We start from the raw sequence: 14,304 nt of genomic DNA on the forward strand, positions 1-14,304 counted from the left end.
AGGACTGATGGACTGAGTAAGAACAGGACTGATGGACTGAGTAAGAACAGGACTGATGGACTGAAGAACAGGACTGATGGACTGAGTAAGAACAGGACTGATGGACTGAGTAAGAACAGGGCTGAGTAAGAACAGGACTGATGGACTGAGTAAGAACAGGACTGATGGACTGAGTAAGAACAGGACTGATGGACTGAGTAAGAACAGGACTGATGGACTGAGTAAGAACAGGACTGATGGACTGAGTAAGAACAGGACTGATGGACTGAGTAAGAACAGGACTGATGGACTGAGTAAGAACAGGGCTGATGGACTGAGTAAGAACAGGACTGATGGACTGAGTAAGAACAGGACTGATAAGAACTGAGGGCTGATGGACTGAGTAAGAACAGGACTGATGGACTGAGTAAGAACAGGACTGATGGACTGAGTAAGAACAGGGCTGATGGACTGAGTAAGAACAGGGCTGATGGACTGAGTAAGAACAGGACTGATGGACTGAGTAAGAACAGGACTGATGGACTGAGTAAGAACAGGACTGATGGACTGAGTAAGAACAGGACTGATGGACTGAGTAAGAACAGGACTGATGGACTGATGGATAAGAACAGGACTGATGGACTGAGTAAGAACAGGGCTGATGGACTGAGTAAGAACAGGGCTGATGGACTGAGTAAGAACAGGGCTGATGGACTGAGTAAGAACAGGACTGAGTAAGAACAGGGCTGTTGGACTGAGTAAGAACAGGGCTGATGGACTGAGTAAGAACAGGGCTGATGGACTGAGTAAGAACAGGGCTGATGGACTGAGTAAGAACAGGGCTGATGGACTGAGTAAGAACAGGACTGATGGACTGAGTAAGGGCTGATGACTGAGTAAGAACAGGGCTGATGGACTGAGTAAGAACAGGACTGATGGACTGAGTAAGAACAGGACTGATGGACTGAGTAAGAACAGGACTGATGGACTGAGTAAGAACAGGACTGAGTAAGAACAGGGCTGATGGACTGAGTAAGAACAGGGCTGATGGACTGAGTAAGAACAGGACTGATGGACTGAGTAAGAACAGGGCTGATGGACTGAGTAAGAACAGGGCTGATGGACTGAGTAAGAACAGGGCTGATGGACTGAGTAAGAACAGGACTGATGGACTGAGTAAGAACAGGACTGAGTAAGAACAGGACTGATGGACTGAGTAAGAACAGGGCTGATGGACTGAGTAAGAACAGGACTGATGGACTGAGTAAGAACAGGACTGATGGACTGAGTAAGAACAGGGCTGATGGACTGAGTAAGAACAGGACTGATGGACTGAGTAAGAACAGGACTGCTGATGGACTGAGTAAGAACAGGACTGATGGACTGAGTAAGAACAGGGCTGATGGACTGAGTAAGAACAGGACTGATGGACTGAGTAAGAACAGGACTGATGGACTGAGTAAGAACAGGACTGAGTAAGAACTGGGCTGATGGACTGAGTAAGAACAGGACTGATGGACTGAGTAAGAACAGGACTGATGGACTGAGTAAGAACAGGACTGATGGACTGAGTAAGAACAGGACTGATGGACTGAGTAAGAACAGGGCTGATGGACTGAGTAAGAACAGGACTGATGGACTGAGTAAGAACAGGACTGATGGACTGAGTAAGAACAGGACTGATGGACTGAGTAAGAACAGGACTGAGTAAGAACAGGGCTGATGGACTGAGTAAGAACAGGACTGAGTAAGAACAGGGCTGATGGACTGAGTAAGAACAGGACTGATGGACTGAGTAAGAACAGGACTGATGGACTGATGGACTGAGTAAGAACAGGACTGATGGACTGAGTAAGAACAGGACTGATGGACTGAGTAAGAACAGGGCTGATGGACTGAGTAAGAACAGGGCTGATGGACTGAGTAAGAACAGGGCTGATGGACTGAGTAAGAACAGGGCTGATGGACTGAGTAAGAACAGGACTGAGTAAGAACAGGGCTGATGGACTGAGTAAGAACAGGACTGATGGACTGAGTAAGAACAGGACTGAGTAAGAACAGGGCTGATGGACTGAGTAAGAACAGGGCTGATGGACTGAGTAAGAACAGGGCTGATGGACTGAGTAAGAACAGGACTGATGGACTGAGTAAGAACAGGACTGATGGACTGAGTAAGAACAGGGCTGATGGACTGAGTAAGAACAGGGCTGATGGACTGAGTAAGAACAGGGCTGATGGACTGAGTAAGAACAGGACTGAGTAAGAACAGGACTGATGGACTGAGTAAGAACAGGACTGAGTGAGAACAGGGCTGATGGACTGAGTAAGAACAGGGAACTGATGGACTGAGTAAGAACAGGGCTGATGGACTGAGTAAGAACAGGACTGAGTAAGAACAGGGCTGATGAACAGACTGAGTAAGAACAGGACTGATGGACTGAAGTAAGAACAGGACTGATGGACTGAGTAAGAACAGGACTGATGGACTGAGTAAGAACAGGACTGATGGACTGAGTAAGAACAGGGCTGATAAGAACAGGACTGATGGACTGAGTAAGAACAGGGCTGATGAACAGATGGACTGAGTAAGAACAGGACTGAGTAAGAACAGGGCTGATGGACTGAGTAAGAACAGGGCTGATGGACTGAGTAAGAACAGGGCTGATGGACTGAGTAAGAACAGGACTGATGGACTGAGTAAGAACAGGGCTGATGGACTGGAAGAAAAGGGCTGAGTAAGAACAGGACTGATGGACTGAGTAAGAACAGGACTGATGGACTGAGTAAGAACAGGACTGATGGACTGAGTAAGAACAGGACTGATGGACTGAGTAAGAACAGGACTGATGGACTGAGTAAGAACAGGACTGATGGACTGAGTAAGAACAGGACTGATGGACAGAGTAAGAACAGGGCTGATGGACTGAGTAAGAACAGGACTGATGGACTGAGTAAGAACAGGACTGATGGACTGAGTAAGAACAGGACTGATGGACTGAGTAAGAACAGGACTGATGGACTGAGTAAGAACTGGGACTGAGTAAGAACAGGGCTGATGGACTGAGTAAGAACAGGGGGCTGATGGACTGAGTAAGAACAGGGCTGATGGACTGAGTAAGAACAGGGCTGATGGACTGAGTAAGAACAGGAACAGGGCTGATGGACTGAGTAAGAACAGGACTGATGGACTGAGTAAGAACTGACTGAGTAAGAACAGGGCTGATGGACTGAGTAAGAACAGGACTGATGGACTGAGTAAGAACAGGACTGATGGACTGAGTAAGAACAGGACTGATGGACTGAGTAAGAACAGGACTGATGGACTGAGTAAGAACAGGACTGATGGACTGAAAGAACAGGACTGATGGACTGAGTAAGAACAGGACTGATGGACTGAGTAAGAACAGGACTGATGGACTGAGTAAGAACAGGGCTGATGGACTGAGTAAGAACAGGGCTGATGGACTGAGTAAGAACAGGACTGATGGACTGAGTAAGAACAGGGCTGATGGACTGAGTAAGAACAGGGCTGATGGACTGAGTAAGAACAGGACTGATGGACTGAGTAAGAACAGGACTGATGGACTGAGTAAGAACAGGACTGATGGACTGATAAGGACTGAGTAAGAACAGGGCTGATGGACTGAGTAAGAACAGGACTGATGGACTGAGTAAGAACAGGACTGATGGACTGAGTAAGAACAGGACTGATGGACTGAGTAAGAACAGGACTGATGGACTGAGTAAGAACAGGACTGATGGACTGAGTAAGAGGGCTGATGGACTGAGTAAGAACAGGGCTGATGGACTGAGTAAGAACAGGACTGAGTAAGAACAGGACTGATGGACTGAGTAAGAACAGGACTGATGGACTGAGTAAGAACAGGGACTGATGAACAGGACTGATGGACTGAGTAGAACAGGACTGATGGACTGAGTAAGAACAGGACTGATGGACTGAGTAAGAACAGGACTGATGGACTGATGGACTGAGTAAGAACAGGACTGATGGACTGAGGACTGAAGAACAGGGCTGATGGACTGAGTAAGAACAGGACTGATGGACTGAGTAAGAACAGGATGGACTGAGTACTGAGAACAGGACTGATGGACTGAGTAAGAACAGGACTGAGTAAGAACAGGGCTGATGGACTGAGTAAGAACAGGACTGATGGACTGAGTAAGAACAGGACTGATGGACTGAGTAAGAACAGGGCTGATGGACTGAGTAAGAACAGGACTGATGGACTGAGTAAGAACAGGATGGACTGATGGACTGAGTAAGAACAGGACTGAGTAAGAACAGGGCTGATGGATTGAGTAAGAACATGACTGATGGACTGAGTAAGAACAGGGCTGATGGACTGAGTAAGAACAGGGCTGATGGACTGAGTAAGAACAGGGCTGATGGACTGAGTAAGAACAGGGCTGATGGACTGAGTAAGAACAGGACTGAAGTAAGAACAGGGCTGATGGACTGAGTAAGAACAGGGCTGATGGACTGAGTAAGAACAGGGCTGATGGACTGAGTAAGAACAGGGCTGATGGACTGAGTAAGAACAGGGCTGATGGACTGAGTAAGAACAGGACTGATGGACTGAGTAAGAACAGGGCTGATGGACTGAGTAAGAACAGGGCTGATGGACTGAGTAAGAACAGGACTGATGGACTGAGTAAGAACAGGACTGATGGACTGAGTAAGAACAGGGCTGATGGACTGAGTAAGAACAGGACTGATGGACTGAGTAAGAACAGGACTGATGGACTGAGTAAGAACAGGACTGATGGACTGAGTAAGAACAGGACTGAGTAAGAACAGGGCTGATGGACTGAGTAAGAACAGGACTGATGGACTGAGTAAGAACAGGGCTGATGGACTGAGTAAGAACAGGAACAGGGCTGATGGACTGAGTAAGAACAGGGATGGACTGATGGACTGAGTAAGAACAGGACTGATGGACTGAGTAAGAACAGGGCTGATGGACTGAGTAAGAACAGGGCTGATGGACTGAGTAAGAACAGGGCTGATGGACTGAGTAAGAACAGGATGGACTGAGTAAGAACAGGACTGATGGACTGAAAGAACAGGGCTGATGGACTGAGTAAGAACAGGACTGAGACTGATGGACTGAGTAAGAACAGGACTGAACAGGAACAGGACTGATGGACTGAGTAAGAACAGGACTGAGTAAGAACTGATGGACTGAGTAAGAACAGGACTGATGGACTGAGTAAGAACAGGGCTGATGGACTGAGTAAGGACTGATGGACTGAGTAAGAACAGGACTGATGGACTGAGTAAGAACAGGACTGATGGACTGAGTAAGAACAGGACTGATGGACTGAGTAAGAACAGGACTGATGGACTGAGTAAGAACAGGACTGATGGACTGAGTAAGAACAGGGCTGATGGACTGAGTAAGAACATGGACTGAGTAAGAACAGGGCTGATGGACTGAGTAAGAACAGGACTGATGGACTGAGTAAGAACAGGACTGATGGACTGAGTAAGAACAGGGCTGATGGACTGAGTAAGAACAGGACTGACTGAGTAAGAACAGGACTGATGGACTGAGTAAGAACAGGACTGATGGACTGAGTAAGAACAGGGCTGATGGACTGAGTAAGAACAGGGCTGATGGACTGAGTAAGAACAGGACTGAGTAAGAACAGGATGGACTGAGTAAGAACAGGGACTGATGGACTGAGTAAGAACAGGGCTGATGGACTGAGTAAGAACAGGGCTGATGGACTGAGTAAGAACAGGGCTGATGGACTGAGTAAGAACAGGACTGATGGACTGAGTAAGAACAGGACTGATGGACTGAGTAAGAACAGGACTGATGGACTGAGTAAGAACAGGGCTGATGGACTGAGTAAGAACAGGACTGAGTAAGAACAGGGCTGATGGACTGAGTAAGAACAGGACTGAGTAAGAACAGGACTGATGGACTGAGTAAGAACAGGACTGAGTAAGAACAGGGCTGATGGACTGAGTAAGAACAGGGCTGATGGACTGAGTAAGAACAGGGCTGATGGACTGAGTAAGAACAGGGCTGATGGACTGAGTAAGAACAGGACTGATGGACTGGTGATGGACTGAAGAACAGGACTGACTGAGACTGAGTAAGAACAGGACTGATGGACTGAGTAAGAACAGGACTGATGGACTGAGTAAGAACAGGACTGATGGACTGAGTAAGAACAGGACTGAGTAAGAACTGATGGACTGAGTAAGAACAGGACTGATGGACTGAGTAAGAACAGGGCTGATGGACTGAGTAAGAACAGGACTGATGGACTGAGTAAGAACAGGGCTGATGGACTGAGTAAGAAAAGGGCTGAGTAAGAACAGGACTGATGGACTGAGTAAGAACAGGACTGATGGGCTGAGTAAGAACAGGACTGATGGACTGAGTAAGAACAGGACTGATGGACTGAGTAAGAACAGGACTGATGGACTGAGTAAGAAACAGGGCTGATGGACTGAGTAAGAACAGGACTGATGGACTGAGTAAGAACAGGACTGATGGACTGAGTAAGAACAGGACTGATGGACTGGAAGAACAGGACTGATGGACTGAGTAAGAACAGGGCTGATGGACTGAGTAAGAACAGGGCTGAGTAAGAACAGGGCTGATGGACTGAGTAGAACAGGGCTGAGAACAGGGCTGATGGACTGAGTAAGAACAGGGCTGATGGACTGAGTAAGAACAGGACTGATGGACTGAGTAAGAACAGGGCTGATGGACTAAGAACAGGACTGATGGACTGAGTAAGAACAGGGCTGATGGACTGAGTAAGAACAGGACTGATGGACTGATGGGACTGAGTAAGAACAGGACTGATGGACTGAGTAAGAACAGGACTGATGGACTGAGTAAGAACAGGACTGATGGACTGAGTAAGAACAGGACTGATGGACTGAGTAAGAACAGGACTGATGGACTGAGTAAGAACAGGGCTGATGGACTGAGTAAGAACAGGACTGATGGACTGAGTAAGAACAGGGCTGAGTAAGAACAGGGCTGATGGACTGAGTAAGAACAGGACTGATGGACTGAGTAAGAACAGGACTGAGTAAGAACAGGGCTGATGGACTGAGTAAGAACAGGGCTGATGGACTGAGTAAGAACAGGGCTGATGGACTGAGTAAGAACAGGACTGATGGACTGAGTAAGAACAGGACTGATGGACTGAGTAAGAACAGGACTGATGGACTGAGTAAGAACAGGACTGATGGACTGAGTAAGAACAGGGCTGATGGACTGAGTAAGAACAGGACTGATGGACTGAGTAAGAACAGGACTGAGTAAGAACAGGACTGAGTAAGAACAGGGCTGATGGACTGAGTAAGAACAGGACTGATGGACTGAGTAAGAACAGGACTGAGTAAGAACAGGACTGATGGACTGAGTAAGAACAGGACTGATGGACTGAGTAAGAACAGGACTGATGGACTGAGTAAGAACAGGACTGATGGACTGAGTAAGAACAGGACTGATGGACTGAGTAAGAACAGGGCTGATGGACTGAGTAAGAACAGGGCTGATGGATTGAGTAAGAACAGGACTGATGGACTGAGTAAGAACAGGACTGATGGACTGAGTAAGAACAGGACTGATGGACTGAGTAAGAACAGGGCTGATGGACTGAGAGAACAGGGCTGAGTAAGAACAGGGCTGATGGACTGAGTAAGAACAGGACTGATGGACTGAGTAAGAACAGGACTGATGGACTGAGTAAGAACAGGGCTGATGGACTGATGGGACTGAGTAAGAACAGGGCTGATGGACTGAGTAAGAACAGGACTGATGGACTGAGTAAGAACAGGACTGATGGACTGAGTAAGAACAGGGCTGATGGACTGAGTAAGAACAGGACTGATGGACTGAGTAAGAACAGGGCTGAAGAACAGGGCTGATGGACTGAGTAAGAACAGGGCTGAACAGGCTGGATGGACTGAGTAAGAACAGGGCTGATGGACTGAGTAAGAACAGGACTGATGGACTGAGTAAGAACAGGGCTGATGGACTGAGTAAGAACAGGACTGATGGACTGAGTAAGAACAGGGCTGATGGACTGAGTAAGAACAGGACTGATGGACTGAGTAAGAACAGGGCTGATGGACTGAGTAAGAACAGGGCTGATGGACTGAGTAAGAACAGGACTGATGGACTGAGTAAGACTGATGGACTGTAAGAACAGGACTGATGGACTGAAGAACAGGGCTGATGGACTGAGTAAGAACAGGACTGATGGACTGAGTAAGAACAGGACTGGACTGAGTAAGAACAGGACTGATGGACTGAGTAAGAACAGGGCTGATGGACTGATGGACTGAGTAAGAACAGGATGGATTGAGGACTAAGAACTGATGGACTGAGTAAGAACAGGACTGATGGACTGAGTAAGAACAGGACTGATGGACTGAGTAAGAACAGGACTGATGGACTGAGTAAGAACAGGGCTGATGGACTGAGTAAGAACAGGACTGATGGACTGAGGGCTGATGGACTGAGTAAGAACAGGACTGATGGACTGAAGAACAGGGCTGATGGACTGAGTAAGAACAGGGCTGATGGACTGAGTAAGAACAGGGCTGATGGACTGAGTAAGAACAGGACTGATGGACTGAGTAAGAACAGGACTGATGGACTGAGAACAGGACTGATGGACTGAAGAACAGGGCTGATGGACTGAGTAAGAACAGAAAGAACAGGGCTGATGGACTGAGTAAGAACAGGGCTGATGGACTGAGTAAGAACAGGACTGATGGACTGAGTAAGAACAGGACTGATGGACTGAGTAAGAACAGGGCTGATGGACTGAGTAAGAACAGGACTGATGGACTGATGGACTGAGTAAGAACAGGGCTGATGGACTGGAACAGGACTGAGACTGAGTAAGAACAGGACTGATGGACTGAGTAAGAACAGGACTGATGGACTGAGTAAGAACAGGGCTGATGGACTGAGTAAGAACAGGGCTGATGGACTGAGAGTAAGAACAGGGCTGATGGACTGAGTAAGAACAGGACTGATGGACTGAGTAAGAACAGGACTGATGGGACTGAGTAAGAACAGGACTGATGGACTGAGTAAGAACAGGACTGATGGACTGAGTAAGAACAGAGTGGACTGAGAAGAACAGGGCTGATGGACTGAGTAAGAACAGGACTGATGGACTGAGTAAGAACAGAACAGGGCTGATGGACTGAGTAAGAACAGGACTGATGGACTGAGTAAGAACAGGACTGATGGACTGAAGTAAGAACTGATGGACTGAGTAAGAACAGGACTGATGGACTGAGTAAGAACAGGACTGATGGACTGAGTAAGAACAGGACTGAGTAAGAACAGGACTGATGGACTGAGTAAGAACAGGGCTGATGGACGAGTAAGAACAGGACTGAGTAAGAACAGGGCTGATGGACTGAGTAAGAACAGGGCTGATGGACTGAGTACTGAGTAAGAACAGGGCTGATGGACTGAGTAAGAACAGGGCTGATGGACTGAGTAAGAACAGGGCTGATGGACTGATGGACTGAGTAAGAACAGGATGGACTGAGTAAGAACAGGGCTGATGGACTGAGTAAGAACAGGGCTGATGGACTGAGTAAGAACAGGACTGATGGACTGAGTAAGAACAGGGATGGACTGATGGACTGAGTAAGAACAGGGCTGATGGACTGGACTGATGGACTGAAGAACAGGACTGATGGACTGAGTAAGAACAGGGCTGATGGACTGAGTAAGAACAGGACTGATGGACTGAGTAAGAACTGATGGACTGAGTAAGAACAGGACTGATGGACTGAGTAAGAACAGGACTGATGGACTGAGTAAGAACAGGACTGAGGACTGAGTAAGAACAGGGCTGATGGACTGAGTAAGAACAGGACTGATGGACTGAGTAAGAACAGGGCTGATGGACTGAAAGAACAGGACTGATGGACTGAGTAAGAACAGGGCTGATGGACTGAGTAAGAACAGGACTGAGTAAGAACAGGACTGATGGACTGAGTAAGAACAGGGCTGATGGACTGAGTAAGAACAGGACTGATGGACTGAGTAAGAACAGGACTGATGGACTGAGTAAGAACAGGACTGATGGACTGAGTAAGAACAGGACTGATGGACTGAGTAAGAACAGGGCTGATGGACTGAGTAAGAACAGGACTGATGGACTGAGTAAGAACAGGACTGAGTAAGAACAGGGCTGATGGACTGAGTAAGAACAGGGCTGATGGACTGGTAAGAACAGGGCTGATGGACTGAAAGAACAGGGCTGATGGACTGAGTAAGAACAGGACTGATGGACTGGTAAGAACAGGACTGAAAGAACAGGACTGAGTGAAGAACAGGACTGATGGACTGAGTAAGAACAGGACTGATGGACTGAGTAAGAACAGGACTGATGGACTGAACAGGGCTGATGGACTGAGTAAGAACAGACTGAGTAAGAACAGGGCTGATGGACTGAGTAAGAACAGGACTGAGTAAGAACAGGGCTGATGGACTGAGTAAGAACAGGAACAGGACTGATGGACTGAGTAAGAACAGGGAGTAAGAACTGATGGACTGAGTAAGAACAGGGCTGATGGACTGAGTAAGAACAGGGCTGATGGACTGAGTAAACAGGGCTGATGGACTGAGTAAGAACAGGGCTGATGGACTGAGTAAGAACAGGACTGATGGACTGAGTAAGAACAGGGACTGATGGACTGAGTAAGAACAGGACTGATGGACTGAGTAAGAACAGGGCTGATGGACTGAAGAACAGGGCTGATGGACTGAACAGGGCTGATGGACTGAGTAAGAACAGGACTGATGGACTGAGTAAGAACAGGACTGATGGACTGAGTAAGAACAGGGCTGATGGACTGAGTAAGAACAGGGCTGATGGACTGAGTAAGAACAGGGCTGATGGACTGAACAGGACTGAGTAAGAAAGAACAGGGCTGATGGACTGAGTAAGAACAGGACTGATGGACTGAGTAAGAACAGGACTGAGTAAGAACAGACTGAGTAAGAACAGGGCTGATGGACTGAGTAAGAACAGGGCTGATGGACTGAGTAAGAACAGGACTGATGGACTGAGTAAGAACAGGACTGATGGACTGAAAGAACAGGACTGATGGACTGAGTAAGAACAGGGGCTGACTGAGTGAACAGACTGATGGACTGAGTAAGAACAGGACTGATGGACTGAAAGAACAGGGCTGATGGACTGAGTAAGAACAGGGCTGATGGACTGAAGAACAGGGCTGATGGACTGAGTAAGAACAGGACTGATGGACTGAGTAAGAACAGGACTGATGGACTGAGTAAGAACAGGACTGATGGACTGAGTAAGAACAGGATGGACTGATGGGACTGAGTAAGAACAGGGCTGATGGACTGAGTAAGAACAGGACTGATGGACTGAGTAAGAAACAGGGCTGATGGACTGAGTAAGAACAGGGCTGATGGACTGAGTAAGAACAGGATGGACTGAGTAAGAACAGGGCTGATGGACTGAGTAAGAACAGGACTGATGATGGACTGAGTAAGAACAGGACTGAGTAAGAACAGGACTGATGGACTGAAAGAACAGGACTGATGGACTGAGTAAGAACAGGACTGAGTAAGAACAGGACTGATGGACTGAGTAAGAACAGGGCTGATGGACTGAGTAAGAACAGGGCTGATGGACTGAGTAAGAACAGGACTGATGGACTGAGTAAGAACAGGACTGATGGACTGAGTAAGAACAGGGCTGATGGACTGAGTAAGAACAGGGCTGATGGACTGAGTAAGAACAGGACTGATGGACTGAGTAAGAACAGGACTGATGGACTGAGTAAGAACAGGACTGATGGACTGAGTAAGAACAGGGCTGATGGGACTGATGGACTGAGTAAGAACAGGACTGATGGACTGAGTAAGAACAGGACTGATGGACTGAGTAAGAACAGGACTGAAGAACAGGGCTGATGGACTGAGTAAGAACAGGACTGATGGACTGAGTAAGAACAGGACTGAGTAAGAACAGGACTGAGTGGGCTGATGGACTGAAGAACAGGGCTGATGGACTGAGTAAGAACAGGACTGATGGACTGAGTAAGAACAGGGCTGATGGACTGAGTAAGAACAGGACTGATGGACTGAGTAAGAACAGGACTGAGTAAGAACAGGACTGATGGACTGAGTAAGAACAGGACTGATGGACTGAGTAAGAACAGGGCTGAGTAAGAACAGGACTGATGGACTGAGTAAGAACAGGACTGATGGACTGAGTAAGAACAGGACTGATGGACTGAGTAAGAACAGGACTGATGGACTGAAGAACAGGACTGATGGACTGAGTAAGAACAGGACTGATGGACTGAGAGTAAGAACAGGACTGATGGACTGAGTGGGACTGATGGACTGAGTAGAACAGGACTGATGGACTGAGTAAGAACAGGACTGATGGACTGAGTAAGAACAGGGCTGATGGACTGAGTAAGAACAGGACTGAGTAAGAACTGATGGACTGAGTAAGAACAGGACTGATGGACTGAGTAGAACAGGACTGAGTAAGAACAGGGCTGATGGACTGAGTAAGAACAGGGCTGATGGACTGAGTAAGAACAGGGCTGAGTAAGAACAGGGCTGATGGACTGAGTAAGAACAGGGCTGATGGACTGAGTAAGAACAGGACTGATGGACTGAGTAAGAACAGGGCTGATGGACTGAGTAAGAACAGGGCTGATGGACTGAGTAAGAACAGGACTGATGGACTGAAGAACAGGACTGATGGACTGAGTAAGAACAGGACTGAGTAAGAACAGGATGGACTGATAAGAACAGACTGAGTAAGAACTGGACTGATGGACTAAGAACAGGGCTGATGGACTGAGTATGGACTGAGTAAGAACAGGACTGATGGACTGAGTAAGAACAGGGCTGATGGACTGAGTAAGAACAGGGCTGATGGACTGATGGACTGAGTAACAGAACAGGAACAGGGCTGATGGACTGAGTAAGAACAGGACTGATGGACTGAACAGGGAACTGGGACTGAGTAAGAACAGGACTGATGGACTGAGTAAGAACAGGGCTGATGGACTGAGTAAGAACAGGAGCTGATGGACTGAGTAAGAACAGGGCTGATGGACTGAGTAAGAACAGGAACAGAACAGGACTGATGGACTGAGTAAGAACAGGACTGATGGACTGAGTAAGAACAGGACTGATGGACTGGACTGAGTAAGAACAGGGCTGATGGACTGAACAGTAAGAACAGGACTGATGGACTGAGTAAGAACAGGACTGATGGACTGAGTAAGAACAGGACTGAACAGGACTGATGGACTGAGTAAGAACAGGACTGATGGACTGAGTAAGAACAGGGCTGATGGACTGAGTAAGAACAGGACTGATGGACTGAGTAAGAACAGGACTGATGGACTGAGTAAGAACAGGACTGATGGACTGAGTAAGAACAGGACTGATGGACTGAGTAAGAACAGGGACTGATGGACTGAGTAAGAACAGGGCTGATGGACTGAGTAAGAACAGGACTGAAGAACTGATGGACTGTAAGAACAGGACTGATGGACTGAGTAAGAACAGGACTGATGGACAGGACTGAGTAAGAACAGGGCTGATGGACTGAGTAAGAACAGGACTGATGGACTGGACTGAGTAAGAACAGGATGGACTGATGGACTGATGGACTGGTAAGAACAGGGGGCTGATGGACTGAAAGAACAGGACTGAGGGGGCTGATGGACTGAGTAAGAACAGGGATGGACTGAGTAAGAACAGGGCTGATGGACTGAGTAAGAACAGGACTGATGGACTGAGTAAGAACAGGGCTGATGGACTGAGTAAGAACAGGGCTGATGGACTGAGTAAGAACAGGGCTGATGGACTGAGTAAGAACAGGACTGATGGACTGAAGAACAGGGCTGATGGACTAAGAACAGGACTGATGGACTGAGTAAGAACAGGGCTGATGGACTGAGTAAGAACAGGACTGATGGACTGAGTAAGAACAGGGCTGATGGACTGAGTAAGAACAGGACTGATGGACTGAGTAAGAACAGGGCTGATGGACTGAGTAAGAACAGGGCTGATGGACTGAGTAAGAACAGGGCTGATGACTGAGTAAGAAACAGGACTGATGGACTGAGTAAGAACAGGGCTGATGGACTGAGAACAGGACTGATGGACTAAAGAACAGGGCTGATGGACTGAGACAGGACTGAGTAAGAACAGGGCTGATGGACTGAGTAAGAACAGGACTGATGGACTGAGTAAGAACAGGGCTGATGGACTGAGTAAGAACAGGACT

The sequence above is a fragment of the Oncorhynchus gorbuscha genome, linkage group LG23 (genome assembly GCF_021184085.1).
Source record: "Oncorhynchus gorbuscha isolate QuinsamMale2020 ecotype Even-year linkage group LG23, OgorEven_v1.0, whole genome shotgun sequence".
Lineage (NCBI taxonomy): Eukaryota > Metazoa > Chordata > Actinopteri > Salmoniformes > Salmonidae > Oncorhynchus > Oncorhynchus gorbuscha.